The following is a 14,963-nucleotide window of genomic DNA, read 5'->3' on the forward strand; positions in this document are numbered from 1 at the left end:
CACAATGCTATCTTTTTGTGAAGTCTGCAGCCAAGTCATTCTCCTACTGATCAAGCTCCTTATGTTTCTTGGCTTTAATTTTTTGGTCTTCAAAAAAGAATTTAACTAGACTTCTATATATTTTTTTTTAAGAAGAAAAAAAGGCTTTTATTTGCGCTAAAATGAGGCTTCTAACTCTGGAACAGATTCTCAGGAACTCTAAGAACTGGCCACTGGTCAGCAATTAAATACGCAGTTTTATACATTTTTGAGACAAATAATTTATGCAACATATTGACATTATACATAAAGTTCATTAAAAAATGTTTTGGTCGGTTGTACAGGTACAGAGCAAGGCTTTGGTCAATGTGACCCCTGTATGGGATAAAAAAGAAATTTTAACCTTAAAATAATAATGCTGGTGTCAGAGGAAAAAGACCATTTTTCTCAAAGGTTGATTACATCCTTCTGTTTTTTTTTTTTTTTTCTTTTTTTTTATTTTTCAAATAAGCTTTATTTTCATAACTTAATCATATGTGTTTCGGCTGTGTGTCTCTTTCCCTTTCTCAATCTAGCCATCATATTGTCACTCCTGAAAAAAATAGTTGTCTCTGAGGCATAACTTTTGTTACATTTTAATAATCTCTTCAATAGTTATGAATTCCGAATTCATTCTGAAGTGACACACAAGATTCCTTATAAATTAGAATATACAAAAATTTCAGCACACTTTACTATTTTTAAAGCAAAATTGTAGGTGACAATTTTTTAGGTGATTACACTTAGATATACCTGTGTTCTATGCTGTACTGTGCTAAGTCACTTTAGTCGTGTCTGACTCTTTGTGACCCCATGGACTGTAGCCCGCCAGGTTTCTCTGTCCATGGGGTTTTCCAGGCAAGAATACTGGAGTGGGTTGCTGGTTCCTCCTCCAGGTGAAGGATCTTCAAACTAGAATTCTTACATTTGTTATAGATCTGTAGGATACTCATAACAAGTAGATTCCTTTCGGCTTAATTTTCAAAAAGAAAAAGAAAATACAATGAAAAGACTTTTATAAATGACTTTTAGAATTATAACTCTAAGAAAAATCTTTTTAATTAATATCACATTGATGTTCTCTTGGTTTATCTATTATGAAGATTTTTCTCTATTATCATCTTATATTTACTACCTGGAGATATCTAAAGATACAAAACCAGACCTAAACTTTCATTTAACCCTATATCTTTAATGAATGAAACTGTTAAATAAATCCTGCCAGTAAGTCACAAGCAAAGACTAATAAAGCTTTTGTGTTTATCTGAACATAAAAGACAAAACACTTCTATTGTAAAAATATTCTGCAAGAATTAAGGACACCAGGGATTCACATTAAAAGATGTTTGATGCTATAGTCACCAAAGTAATCAAAGTAGAAAAGTCAAGAAACATAACACACATACAGAACTTCTACCTGGTATTCATGGTTACTGTTTATAAGTATTAAGTTTATTCTTATGAGGATCAATATAACAACAATAACAATAGGTTTAATTTAAGGAGTCCAATTCAAATCCAACTACCTTGAAGGAATTACTCAAATGTATTATCATCCATTTTATGAAGATTTGTTGGCTGAGCTTACAAAAAGTTTAAGGTACTGTATAATATGGTCACTAGCTATAATGGTACAAAAGCCTGTAATCATTAAGTTACATGATGTCAGTTTGTTAGATACCCCACCATACTTGTTGGTCAGGTAATGTTGAGGTCTTTGAATAAAGAAAGGGAGGAATATAGTGGAGGATTTAAGGCATTATGGAAAACAATTTCTGAACAATGCTTGCAACATTCAGCAAATATAAAATATTTTAAGTCAGAATAGACTATAACATCATAATCTAATTGTTACTGTAAAGATTATATTAAGTAGTAGATATACAATCCTTTAAGTGAACATAGATATAAGAATTTTTGAGAAGAGTTATTGAAACAATGGAAGCTAACAATAAATGGCCAAACAATTTTGTTTATACTGAATTAATGCAGGCTCCAGAATTAGTTCAATGGACTTGTAATACTATAGAGACATCTCCTGCTGGTAAGAAAATGACCAGATATAATGCTTTTGAAATACTGTGAGAATTATTTTAATGTTAGTGGGCTTCCCAGGTGGCTCAGTGGTGAAGAATCTGCCTGCTAATGCAGGAGATGCAGGTTTTATTCTTGGGTCATGAATATCCCCTGGAGAAGGAAATGGCAACCCACTCTAGTATTCTTGCCTGGAAAATCCCATGGACAGAGGAGCCAGGTGGGTTACAGTCTATGGGGTCACAAAAAAGTTGGATAAAACTTAGCGTCTAAACAATGACAACAATTTAGATATTAAGTTATATATGACTGTTCCATAAGATGCCACAGAAAATCCCAAATGAACTTTTTGGGAAGCCCAATAAAATATGTGTAAGGACCTCAATAACTAAAATAAACAATTTTATTTTAAAATTTTATTGGCACCTATTAGTTGTATAGTTAATGAATTTAATATGTGCTACTCATAATTATTTTAAATAAAATCACTATTTCAACAGAATTTTCTGACAGTTTACACTTTTTGTATTGCTTTGATCAATAAAGACTCTTGAGGGAGTTGATTGACTTTAACAAAAATATGACAAAAGAATAAACAATATTAAAATGTATTTATGATTTGTTTTATAGTTTAAAAAATATTATTTTCAGTATATTTTCAAATATGTGTGTTATTTGTAAACTACCTTTTAATCGAATTTTATACATGGACAAAGTTGTAGATCCATGTGATAATGCTAAGTGAATTATAAAACTCCTTAATCCTAATACATACAATAATATTAAAAATAGTATAACATACTTTTTTCCTTTTTGTCTCTCACAGCAATACTATATTTTTTTTTTCTGAGAAGGAAAATGCTAGATGAACTTTCTCAGTTTTCCAAAGCTTTCAAAATAGCTGATTTGTAAGCTAAAAACAAATAACATATAAAAAAAAAATCAAAGTGCTATCCTAATGCATAAACATTCATGATATAATTGGCAAATGTTGGCATGAAACAAACCTCCTGGTGACTTATTAAGGAACTTGCAATGTCCACAAATGGAAAGAACATTCATTTAATAGCATAATGCCTTTAGGTACTGGCATTAAAAAAAAAAGATTTGTTTCTAAAATCCTAGAGGACAAGATTTACCAACATTTATGGTTTATAGACCCTTGCATTACCATCAAAAAAGAAGAATATTTGGCAAGTGGAAGAAAGTTAGACATTCCTACAGAAATCAGAGGCAGGATGACAGTAGAAGGTAGTATAAAAGAGTGAAAATAGGGTACAAGTTAGATTAAGATTGCATAAAGAGTTAGAAGATTGTATTTGGATTTATCTCTACTATATACCCATGCTGAAATCCTAATCAAGTGAAATAATTTCCACCTTCCTTTCTGGTCTGTAAAATGTGATTAATAATGCTTCCCCTACTTTCATCACAATATGTTTATAGAAAATACTAACTGAAGATTATATTAAATTGTTGACATTCAGGTAGTCAGTTACAAGTAGGTATTGAGTGCCTAAAATGTGCCAGGTGTTATATTAGGTACTAGAGATACAAAGGTCAGGATAATGAGTAAGCAGAGTCTTGATTTTTAGGAGATATATCATTTAGTGAATCATTTTAATCCTGAATAAAGAGTAAATGAAAACAAAGGTAAACAGCACATATAAAACACCAGAGAGAGGAGAGAATATGGTAAATATTAAGTAATGGAAATCATTTCTATATGGAGCTTATACAATGCAGATAAAAGAGAAAATCAAGTATTTTCAATATTCATGTCAGTTTTCAATTACCAATATCATATTGATTGAATTACTTTAGTGCCTATGTTCAGCAACTATGAGTTACATTTTTTATACAGATGATATTTTGTAAAGAGTACAATTAGAATTAGGAAAATCGGGTAGACTATTCAGTAATATAATCACATCAAAGTGCATTATTTACAAAAACCTAGAAATTATAGATTACGTAAATAATTTAAGCATTCTTATCAAATGTACCAATATGTTATATATATCAAGCTGACTTAAAAGTTAATGCATCTTTCTATAATATCTTTCATCTTTGGATAAAAAACAGACTCTTCATTCCCCTTACCACTTTGGCAAGACCTTTTATTCTCGTTTTTCCAGAAAAACTTTCAAAATATATAGTTAGAATCTCTATCCACTTCTTCCATGTTATCTGAATTCACTGCAAATAGGCTTGCCTGTTTGCAAGTTTTTGTTAGTATAAATAAATAATTTTTCTAAAATATTGATGCATATTAACACAATTAATTTTTCCTGAAGTTGTGTGTACCTGTAATTTATCCAGAAACACTGTCTAGAAGGTAAGAATATTATATTGCTCAATGGGGTTTCTAACCCGAAAAATCTTAATGAAACTATTTGTTTAAACCAAAGATAAATTTGAGGACAACTGCTACAAAAAGTGAAACGAGTATAATGCTACTACGTACTTATTTGCTGCTAAAGTGTCTTTCAAGCAAAAAAGTCTTTGCACCTTTACCTATACACATAGGATCACCATCCCACTGGAGACAAAGGAAATTAGAAGCCAGTAACATATTTTTAGAGTCAGAATGGATGATTGAAGATAACAAGTGTCTTTAAAATGCCTTTCAAGCAACTGAACAACATAGGTCTCTGCTTAAATACAGAACGTAGCCATCTAAATGAAAAGCTGCAAATTATGCTCACTGGTTTATTTTGCAAGCTGAAATTGTCAACATTAGAATTACATTTTTTTCAGACTTGGCTACTACCTCCAGAACGCATCTGCTAATAGTAGTTGTACCAAGGATGAATAGTTTATTAATTCCGAAAATTACTTATCAGATTGTCTACCTTTCACTAGCAAACAGCAAGACAAACTAATGCATTTCCTAATAAATCAAAGAATGTGTGATAAAGTCAGGTACGGAAAGAAGGGTGGAAGTGGCATTGTTTCACACACACACACACACACATAAAGACAACAATTAGTTAGTTAGTAGAGCTTGGTTTAGCTTGTGTACTGTGTAATTTTTGCTTATTTTTCATAAATCTTTTCATCTCTCTGACTTTATGATCACAAAATCTCTTGTCTTTTCTCCCACTGTGAACTTACAAATAAATGATCTTGTCCATTTAAAGTGCATGATTTATGATCCTGGACTTGGTTAGACACAGTATTTTCTAAAAAACACAGCCAGATAGGGAGCTATTTGCTAGATCTTAAAAACAATTTAAAAGTAATTAGGAATAGTTTTATGAAAAATGAATGGCATATAGCAAGTATATGTACAATCAATTTGTGGTTTCATTTCTTGTTCATACAATGAATTACAGTTAGTCAAAGCCTGCTCCATAGTTGTGTGATTTAGTACAAAAGAATAAAGATATTGTTTATTTTAAAGTAAAGAAACAAAGTTTTTTTTATTTTGTTTAAAATGAGTAAACAAAGATTTCCATAAATATCATTTTTTAAGAATTCACATAAATTGGCCCTATAGACAACAGGTCGAAAACTGAGTGGGAACTGAGAACAGTCAGTGATTTCCAAAGTGAAAAATACCTGAGTACTCCTTCCAGTAAAAATGGCAATGGTAATGTTTCCAATTCTGAATTATTTTTGTCCTCTCTTACACGTGAACAGAATTGCATGGAGGCATCTAAGACTAAGACTTCTCTAAGTGTCAAAGTTGGTGTGCATGTGTGGGTTACTACACCAGTCAGTCTGTCAGTTCAGTCGCTCAGTCATGTCCGACTCTTTGTGACCCCGTGAATCGCAGCACACCAGGCCTCCCTGTCCATCACCAACTCCCAAAGATTACTCAAAATGATGTCCATTGAGTCGGTGATGCCATCCAACTATCTCATCCTCTATCGTCCCCTTCTCCTCCTGCCCCCAATCCCTCCCAGCATCAGGGTCTTTTCCAATGAGTTAACTCTTCGTATGAAGTAGCCAAAGTATTGGAGTTTCAGCTTCAGCATCAGTCCTTCCAATGAACACCCAGGACTGATCTTCTTTAGGATGGACTGGTTGGATCCCCTTGCAGTCCAAGGGAGTCTCAAGAGTCTTCTCCAACACCACAATTCAAAAGCATCAATTCTTCGGTGCTCAGCTTTCTTCACAGTCCAACTCTCACATCCATACATGACCACTGGAAAAATCATAGCCTTGACCAGACGGACCTTTGTTGGCAAAGTAATGTCTCTGCTTTTTAATATGCTATCCAAGTTGGTCATAACTTTCCTTCCAGGGAGTAAGCGTCTTTTAATTTCATGGCTGCAGTCACCATCTGCAGTGATTTTGGAGCCCCCCAAAATAAAGTCTGACACTGTGTCCACTGTTTCCCCATCTATTTCCCATAAAGTGATGGGACCAGATGCCATGATCTTAGTTTTCTGAATGTTAAGCTTTATAGGCATCTGTTAAAGCTGATGGTTGAAGAGGCAAATGGATTTAAAAATCATATAAACTGGCAGTTATTACTAATAAGGATATCTACTGGGAGTATGTTTACTTTTTTTTTTTTTTTTGGTCTAAAACTGATCTGACTTTTTAAAAAAATTTATTTATTTTAATTGGATGCTAAGTACATTACAATATTGTAGTGGTTTTTGCCATACATTGACATTAATCAGTCATGGGTGTACACGTGTTCCCCATCCTGAGTGCCCTTCCCACCTCCCTCCCCATCACATCCCTCTGTGTCATCCCTCTGCACCAGCCTTGAGCACCCTGTCTCATGCATCGAACCTGGACTGAAGATCTGTTTCACATATGATAATATATATGTTTCAATGTTATTCTCTCAAAAATCATCCCACCCTCGCCCTCTCCCACAGAGTCCAAAAGACTGTTCTATACATCTGTGTCTCTTTTGCTGTCTTGCATATAGGGTTATTGTTACCATCTTTCTAAATTCCATATATATGCATTAGTATACTGTATTGGTGTTTTTCTTTCTGACTTACTTCACTCTGTATAACAGGCTCCAGTTTCATCCACCTCATTAGAACTTATTCAAATGTATTCTTTTTAACGGCTGAGTAATATTCCATTCTGAATATGTACCACAGCTTTCTTATCCATTCATATGCTGATGGACATCTAGGTTGCTTCCATGTCCTGGCTATTACAAATAGTTCTGTGATGAACACTGGGGTACACGTGTATCTTTCCCTTCTGGTTTCCTCAGTGTTTATGACCAGCAGTGGGATTGCTGGGTCATACGGGACTTCTATTTCCAGTTTTTTAAGGAATCTCCACAGTGTTCTCCATAGTGGCTATACTAGCTTGCATTCCCACCAACAGTGTAAGAGGGTTCCATTTTCTCCACACCCTCTCCAGCATTTACTGCTTGTGGACATTTGGATAGCAGCCATTCTGACTGGTGTGAGATGGTACCTCATTGTGGTTTTGATTTGCATTTCTCTAATAATGAGTGATTTGAGCATCTTTTCATGTGTTTGTTAGCTATCTGTATGTCTCCTTTGGAGAAATGACTGTTTAGTTCTTTGGCCCATTTTTTGATTGGGTCGTTGATTTTTCTGGAATTGAGCTGCAGGAGCTGCTTGTATATTTTTGAGATTAATTCTTTGTCAGCTGCTTCATTTGCTATTATTTTCTCCCATTCTGAAGGCTATCTTTTCACCTTGCTTATAGTTTCCATCGTTGTGCAAAAGCTTTTAAGTTTCATTAGGTCCCATTTGTTTATTTTTGCTTTTGTTTCCATTATTCTGGGAGGTGGTCATAGAGGATCCTGCTGTGATTTATGTCGGAGAGTGTTTTGCCTATGTTCTCCTCTAGGAGTTTTATAGTTTCTGGTCTTACGTTTAGATCTTTAATCCATTTTGAGTTTATTTTTGTGTATGGTGTTAGAAAGTGTTCTAGATTCATTCTTTTACAAGTGGTTGACCAGTTTCCCCAGCACCAATTGTTAAAGAGATTGTCTTTTCTGCATTGTATATTCTTGCCTCTTTTGTCAGAGATAAGGTGTCCATAGGTGTATGGATTTATCTCTGGGCTTTCTATTTTGTTCCATTGATCTATATTTCTGTCTTTGTGCCAGTACCATACTGTCTTGATGACTGTAGGTTTGTAGTAGAGTCTGAAGTCAGGCAGGTTGATTCCTCCAGTTCCATTCTTCTTTCTCAAGATTGCTTTGGCTATTCGAGGTTTTTTCTATTTCCATACAAATTGTGAAATTATTTGTTCTACCTCTCTGAAAAATACCGTTGGTAGCTTGATAAGGATTACATTGAATCTATAGATTGCTTTGGGTAGTATATTCATTTTCACTCTATTGATTCTTCCAATCCACAAACATGGCATATTTCTCCATCTACTTGTATTCTCTTTGATTTCCTTCATCAGTGTTTTATAGTTTTCAATATATAGGTCTTTAGTTTCTTTAGGTAAATATATTCCTAATTATTTTATTCTTTTCGTTGCAAGGGTGAATGGAATTGTTTCCTTAATTTCTCATTCTGTTCTCTTATTGTTAGTGTATAGGAATGCAAGGGATTTCTGTGTGTTGATTTTATATCCTGAAACTTTACTGTATTCATTGATTATCTCCAGTAATTTTCTGGTGGAGTCTTTATGGTTTTCTGTGTATAGGATCATGTCATCTGCAAACAGTGAGAATTTTACTTCTTCTTTTCCAATCTCAATTCCTTTTATTTCTTTTTCTGCTGTGATTGCTGTGACCAAAACTCCCAAAACTATGTTGAGTATTAGTGGTGAGAGTGGGCACCCTTGTCTTGTCCTGACTTAATGAAAATGCTTTCAATTTTTCACCATTGAGGATAATGTTTGCTGTGGGTTTGTCATATACATCTTTTATTATGTTGAGGTATGTTCCTTCTATTCCTGCTTTCTGTAGGTTTTTTTAAAAAATCATAAATATATGTTGAATTTTGTCAAAGGCTTTCTCTGCATCTATTGAGATAATCATACAGCTTTTACCTTTCAATTTGTTTATGTGGTGTATTATGTTGATTGATTTGTGGATATTGAAGAATCCTTGCATCCCTGGGATAAAGCCCACTTGGTCTCATGATGTATGAACTGTTTAAGTTTTGTTGGATTCTATTTGCTAGAATTTTGTTAAGGACTTTTGTATCTATGTTCATCAGTGATATTGGCCTATAGTTTTCTTTTTTGTGGCATCTTTGTCTGGTTCTGGTATTAGGGTGATGTTGGCCTCATAGAATGAGTTTAGGAGTTTACCTTCCTCTGCAATTTTCTGGAAGAGTTTGAGTAGGATAGGTGTTAGCTCTTCTCTAAATTTTTGGTAGAATTCATCTGTGAAGCCTTCTGGTCCTGGGCTTTTGTTTGCTGGAAGATTTCTGATTACAGTTTTGATTTCCGTGCTTGTGATGTGTCTGTTAAGATTTTCTGTTTCTTCCTGCTTCAGTTATGGAAAGTTTTACTTTTCTAAGAATTTGCCCATTTCTTCCAAGTTGTCCATTTTATTGGCATATAGTTGCTGATAGTAGTCTGTTATGATCCTTTGTATTTCAGTGTTGTCTGTTGTGATTTCTTCATTTTCATTTCTAATATTGCTGATTTGAGTTTTTCCCTTTGTTTCTTGATGAGTCTGGCTAATGGTTTGTCAATTTTATTTATCTTCTCAAAGAACCAGCTTTTATCTTTTTTCATATTTTCTATGGTCTCTTTTGTTTATTTTGCATTTATTTTTGCCCTAATTTTAAAGATTTCTTTCCTTCTACTAATGCTGGTCTTCTTCATTTCTTCCTTTTCTGGTTGGTTTAGGTATAGAGTTAGGTTATTTATTTGACTTTTTTCTTTTTTCTTGACGTTAGTCTGTATTGTTGTGAACCTTCCCCCTTAGCACTGCTTTTACAGTGTCCATAGGTTTTGTGTTGTTGTGTTTTCATTTTCATTTGTTTGTATACATATTTTGATTTCTCTTTTTATTTATTCTGTGATTTGTTGGTTATTCATCAGCGTGTTGTTCAGCCTTCATATGTTGGAATTTTTAATAGTTTTTCTCCTGTAATTGACATCTAATCTTATTACCTTGTGGTCAGAAAAGATGTTTGGAATGGTTTCATTTATTTTGAATTTACCAAGGCTAGACTTATGGCTCAGGATGTGATCTATCCTGGAGAAGTTTCCATGTGTACTTGAAAAAAAAAAGGTGAAATTCATTGTTTTGGGGTGAAATGTTCTATAGATATCAATTAGGTATAACTGGCCCATTGTATCATTTACAGTTTGTGTTTCCTTGTTAATTTTCTGTTTAGTTGATCTATCCATAGGTGTGAGTGGGGTATTAAAGTCTCCCACTATTATTATGTTATTGTTAATTTCCCCTTTCATTCTTGTTAGCATTTGGCTTACATATTGCGGTGCTCCTATGTTGGGTGCATATATATTTATAATTGTTATATCTTCTTCTTGGATTGATCCTTTGATTATTATCTCGTGTCCTTCTTTGTCTCTTTTCACATCCTTTATTTGAAAGTCTATTTTATCTGATATGAGTACTGCTACTCCTGCATTCTATTTGTCTCCATTTGCGTGAAATATCTTTTTCCAGCCTTTCACTTTCAGTCTGTATGTGTCCCTTGTTTTGAGGTGGGTCTCTTGTAGACAGCATATATAGGGGTCTTGTTTTTGTATCCATTCAGTCAGTCTTTGTCGTTTGGTTGGGGCATTCAACATAATTACCTTTAAGGTAATTATAGATAAGTATGATCCTGTTGCCATTTACTTTGTTGTTTTGGATTCGAGTTTATACATCCTTTCTGTGTTTCCTGTCTAGAGAAGATCCTTGAGCATTTGTTGGAGAGCTGGTTTGGTGGTGCTGAATTCTCTCAGTTTTTGCTTGTCTATAAAGCTTTCGATTTCTCCTTCAAACTTGAATGAGGTCCTTGCTGGGTACAATAATCTGGGCCGTAGGTTATTTTCTTACATCATTTTAAGTATGTCCTGCCATTCCCTCCTGGCCTGAAGAGTTTCTGTTGAAAGATCAGCTGTTATCCTTATGGGAATCCCCTTGTGTGTTATTTGTTGTTTTTCCCTTGCTGCTTTTAATATTTGTTCTTTGTGTTTGATCTTCGTTAATTTGATGAATATGTGTCTTGGGATATTTTGCCTTGGGTTTATCCTGTTTGGGACTCTCTGGGTTTCTTGTACTTGGGTGACTATTTCCTTCCCCATTTTAGGGACGTTTTCAACTATTATCTCCTCAAGTATTTTCTCATGGCCTTTCTTTCTGTCTTCTTCTTCTGGGACTCCTATGATTTGAATGTTGGGGCATTTAACATTGTCCCAGAGGTCTCTGAGGTCGTCCTCATTTCTTTTAATTCTTTTTCCCTCTCTGTTTCATTTATTTCTACCATTCTATCTTCTACTTCACTTATCCTATCTTCTGCCTCTGTTATTCTACTGTTGATCCCCTCCATAGTGTTTTTGATCTCATTTATTGCATTTTTCATTATTGATTGACTCTTTTTTATTTCTTCTATGTCCTTGTTAAACATTTCTTGCATCTTCTCAATCCTCACCTCCATGCTTCTCAATCCTCACCTCCATGCTATTTATCTGTAGCTCCATTTTGTTTTCAAGATTTTGGATCATATTTACTATCATCATTCTGAATTCTTTTTCAGGTAGACTCCCTATCTCCTCCTCTTTTGCTTGATTTGTCGGCATTTATACTGTTTCTTTACCTGCGTTCCTGTTTCTCTGCCTTTTCATCTTGTTTAGATGCTGTGTTTGGGTTGGCCTTTCTGTATTCTGGCAGTTTGTGGTTCCTCTTTATTGTAGAGGTTCCTTGCTGTGGATAGGGTTGGACAAGTGGCTTGTCAAGGTTTCATGGTTAGGGAAGCTTGTGTCAGTATTCTGGTGGGTGGAGCTGGATTTCTTCTCTCTGGAGTGCAATGGCGTGTCCAATAGTGAGTTTTGAGATGTCTGTGGGTTTGGTGTGACTTTGGGCAGCCTGTATATTGACACTCAGGACTACGTTCCTGTGTTGCTGGAGAATTTTCATGGTTTGTCTTCCTCTGGAACTTGTTGGCTCTTGGGTGTTGCTTGGTTTCAGTGTAGGTATGGAGGTTTTTGGATGAGCTCTTATCAGTTACTGTTCTTTGGAGTCAGGAGTTCTCTGTTGTTCTCAGGTTTTGGACTTAAGCCTCCTGCCTCTGGTTTTCCATCTTATTCTTACAGTAGCCTCAAGACTTCTCCATCTATACAGCACTGATGACAAAACATCTAGATTAATGATGAGAAGTTTCTTCACAGTGAAGTACTCCCAGAGAGGTTCACAGAGTTACATAGAGAAGAGAAGAGGGAGGAGGGAGATAGAGGTGACCTGGAGGAGAAGAGGGGTAATCGAAAGGGGCGAGAGCAAGCTAGCCAGTAATCAGTTCCCTATGTGCTCTCCACAGTCTGGACCCATCAGAGATGTTCATGGAGTTAGAGAAGAGAAGAGGGAGGAAGGAGACAGAGGTGACCAGGAGGAGAAAAGGGGGAATCAAAAGGAGAGAGACAGATCCAGCCAGTAATCAGTTCCCTAAATGTTCTCCACAGTCTGGAACACACAAAGAGATTCACAGAGTTGAGTAGAGAAGAGAAGGGGGAGGAAAGAGATAGAGGCGACCTGGTGGAGAAAAAGGAGAGTCAAAAGGGGGAGAGGGCAATCAAGCCAGTAATCACACTCCCAAGTAAAAATGGATAGTGAAGATTGGGTTCTTAAAGGTACAATATTTTATTAAAAATGCCAAAAAGCAAAGATTAAAAATCTAGAGCAGAGGTTAGACTCTCAAAACTACAATATTAAAAAAAAATGTCACAAATATTATAAAATACATATATGAAGTTTGCTTTAAAAATAGGGTCTTTTTTTGCAATGTAATAGGTTATAAAAATCAAAATTAAAGGAGTAATAGAGGACTTAAAATTAAAAAATTAATTAAAAATAATAGTAAAAATATATCTGGGAATTTCTCTGGAGTTGTTGCAGACAGTGTGGGGTCAGTTCAGTTTCAGATAGTTCCTTGATCTGGCTTATACTTCTCAAGATCTATAGGCCCCTTCCAATGTAGTCAGTGCTAACTACAGGCTTTTAATCTGTTGCACCTGTCACTTCCAAATTGGTTCCCTCTGTTTATTTTAGCTTCTTCTGTTTGCTGGTCTCTTCAGTGTCTAATTTCTGCCCTGACACAATGGGGCAAAGGTGATCACTTTTTTAGGCTCACTTGTTCAGTCGTGCTGTGGGGAGAGAGGAACACTGCAAACAAATATCACTGGTGTTTGTGGGGAGTGCTTGCAGTGTCTCAGCCACACTGAGTTTTCCCCTGCTCACGGCGTGTGTGCTCTCATGGTCTACACCTGTCAAGCTCTAGGAACTGCTGGGAACTGTCTGAGGCGGGCCCTGGGTTGCATGCACTTCCCAGGTCTAAGCTGCTCAGGCTCAGGTTCTCGGGTACTCCACAAAGACACAGACTCAGTTGGGCCTGAGTTTGTGCCCTTCCCAGGTCTGAGCAGCTCAGGTGACCAGAGGCTTGGCGAGCACAGTATTCCCCAGGTTGAGGGTGCGTCGTATCACCTCCCCAGTACCAGCTGGTCAGTTTCCTGGGTGGCTGTGGGTGCGCCCCTCTCAGATGTGTCATGTGTCTCTTCCTGGGAGCTGATCTCTGGCTGCGACCCTCCCGGCAGAAGTCAACAGTCCAGAATCCCTAGAAGTCTTGGTTAGCAACAGAGCCTGCTTGCAGTTTGGTAGAGGATGCCTCTCTGTGGCCGAGTTTGCCCCTTTCTGGCTCTGGCTGCCCCCCTCCTGCCTGTCTCCAGTGGGGGATGGGCCGGTCCACAGCTGGTTAGCTCTCCTCAGGTATTTGTTCAGTTCTTTGTTCTGTGAGCAGGCCTGGCAGTGCCTTAGGTTAGGGCTTTTCAAGGGATAGTTCTCTCTCTCTCTCTTCCGCGCCCCCCACCCCCGACTATCCCACATTTTGGGTTGCTATCTCATGTTAGTTCCCTCACATTGCCCTCAGGGCATTCAGGCCCAGTCCTTACCCTAAGCAATGCAGCCCTCGCCTCCCTGTTCAGCCCCCTCTTGCTGGTGTTGGCTGCAAGTTCAGGAAGTTGCCATTATGTAATCTGTGAGTTTTATGTATTTACTTTTCCTCCCGGTTATGTTGCCCTCCAAGATTCCAAAACTCCCCACAGACCCGCTGGTAAGATTGTTTCCTGGTATTTGGAAACTTCTCCTCTTTAAAGACTCCCTTCTCGGGACAGATCTCTGTCCCTACCTCTTTTGTCTCTCTTTTTATCTTTTATATTTTGTTCTACCTCCTTTTGAAGACAATGGGCTGCCTTTCTGGGTGCCTGATGTCCTCTGCCAGCATCCAGAAGTTGTTCTGTGGAATTTGCTCAGCATTTAAATGTTCTTTTGATGAATTTGAGGGGGAGAAAGTGATCTCCCGTCCTATTCCTCCACCATCTTAGGACCTCCCCCTGGAGTGTGTTTTCATCTATAAAGGTTTAGGAATTCAGGAACTCTTGAAATTTTGCAATAACAAAGAGCAGTTATTACTGCGTTAATCAACATGAATTACCTATATTTACTAAATAAGAACATGAATACCAAGGAAAAAGCTTTTTAAAAAGATATCTAGGAATATATTTGTACTATTTCAAAAAACGCTTTATTATTCTTGTTATGGAAGGATTTGGAAAAGTACATTAAGAGCATGACAATACTCAATGCTATAAGGGGCAACACTACTGGATAACATTTATTATCATGTACCAGCTATTGAGGATATATCCCACATCTTGGGAAATCCTCTCACCAATGGGAAGATCACTTGGGACAGGAGAACATCTGGGGCTGTTGGAGGAGAGTGAACCCACTTGTATGTGGCTGACAAGACAAAGTGAGA

Source organism: Cervus elaphus, chromosome X (genome assembly GCF_910594005.1).
Source record: "Cervus elaphus chromosome X, mCerEla1.1, whole genome shotgun sequence".
NCBI lineage: Eukaryota > Metazoa > Chordata > Mammalia > Artiodactyla > Cervidae > Cervus > Cervus elaphus.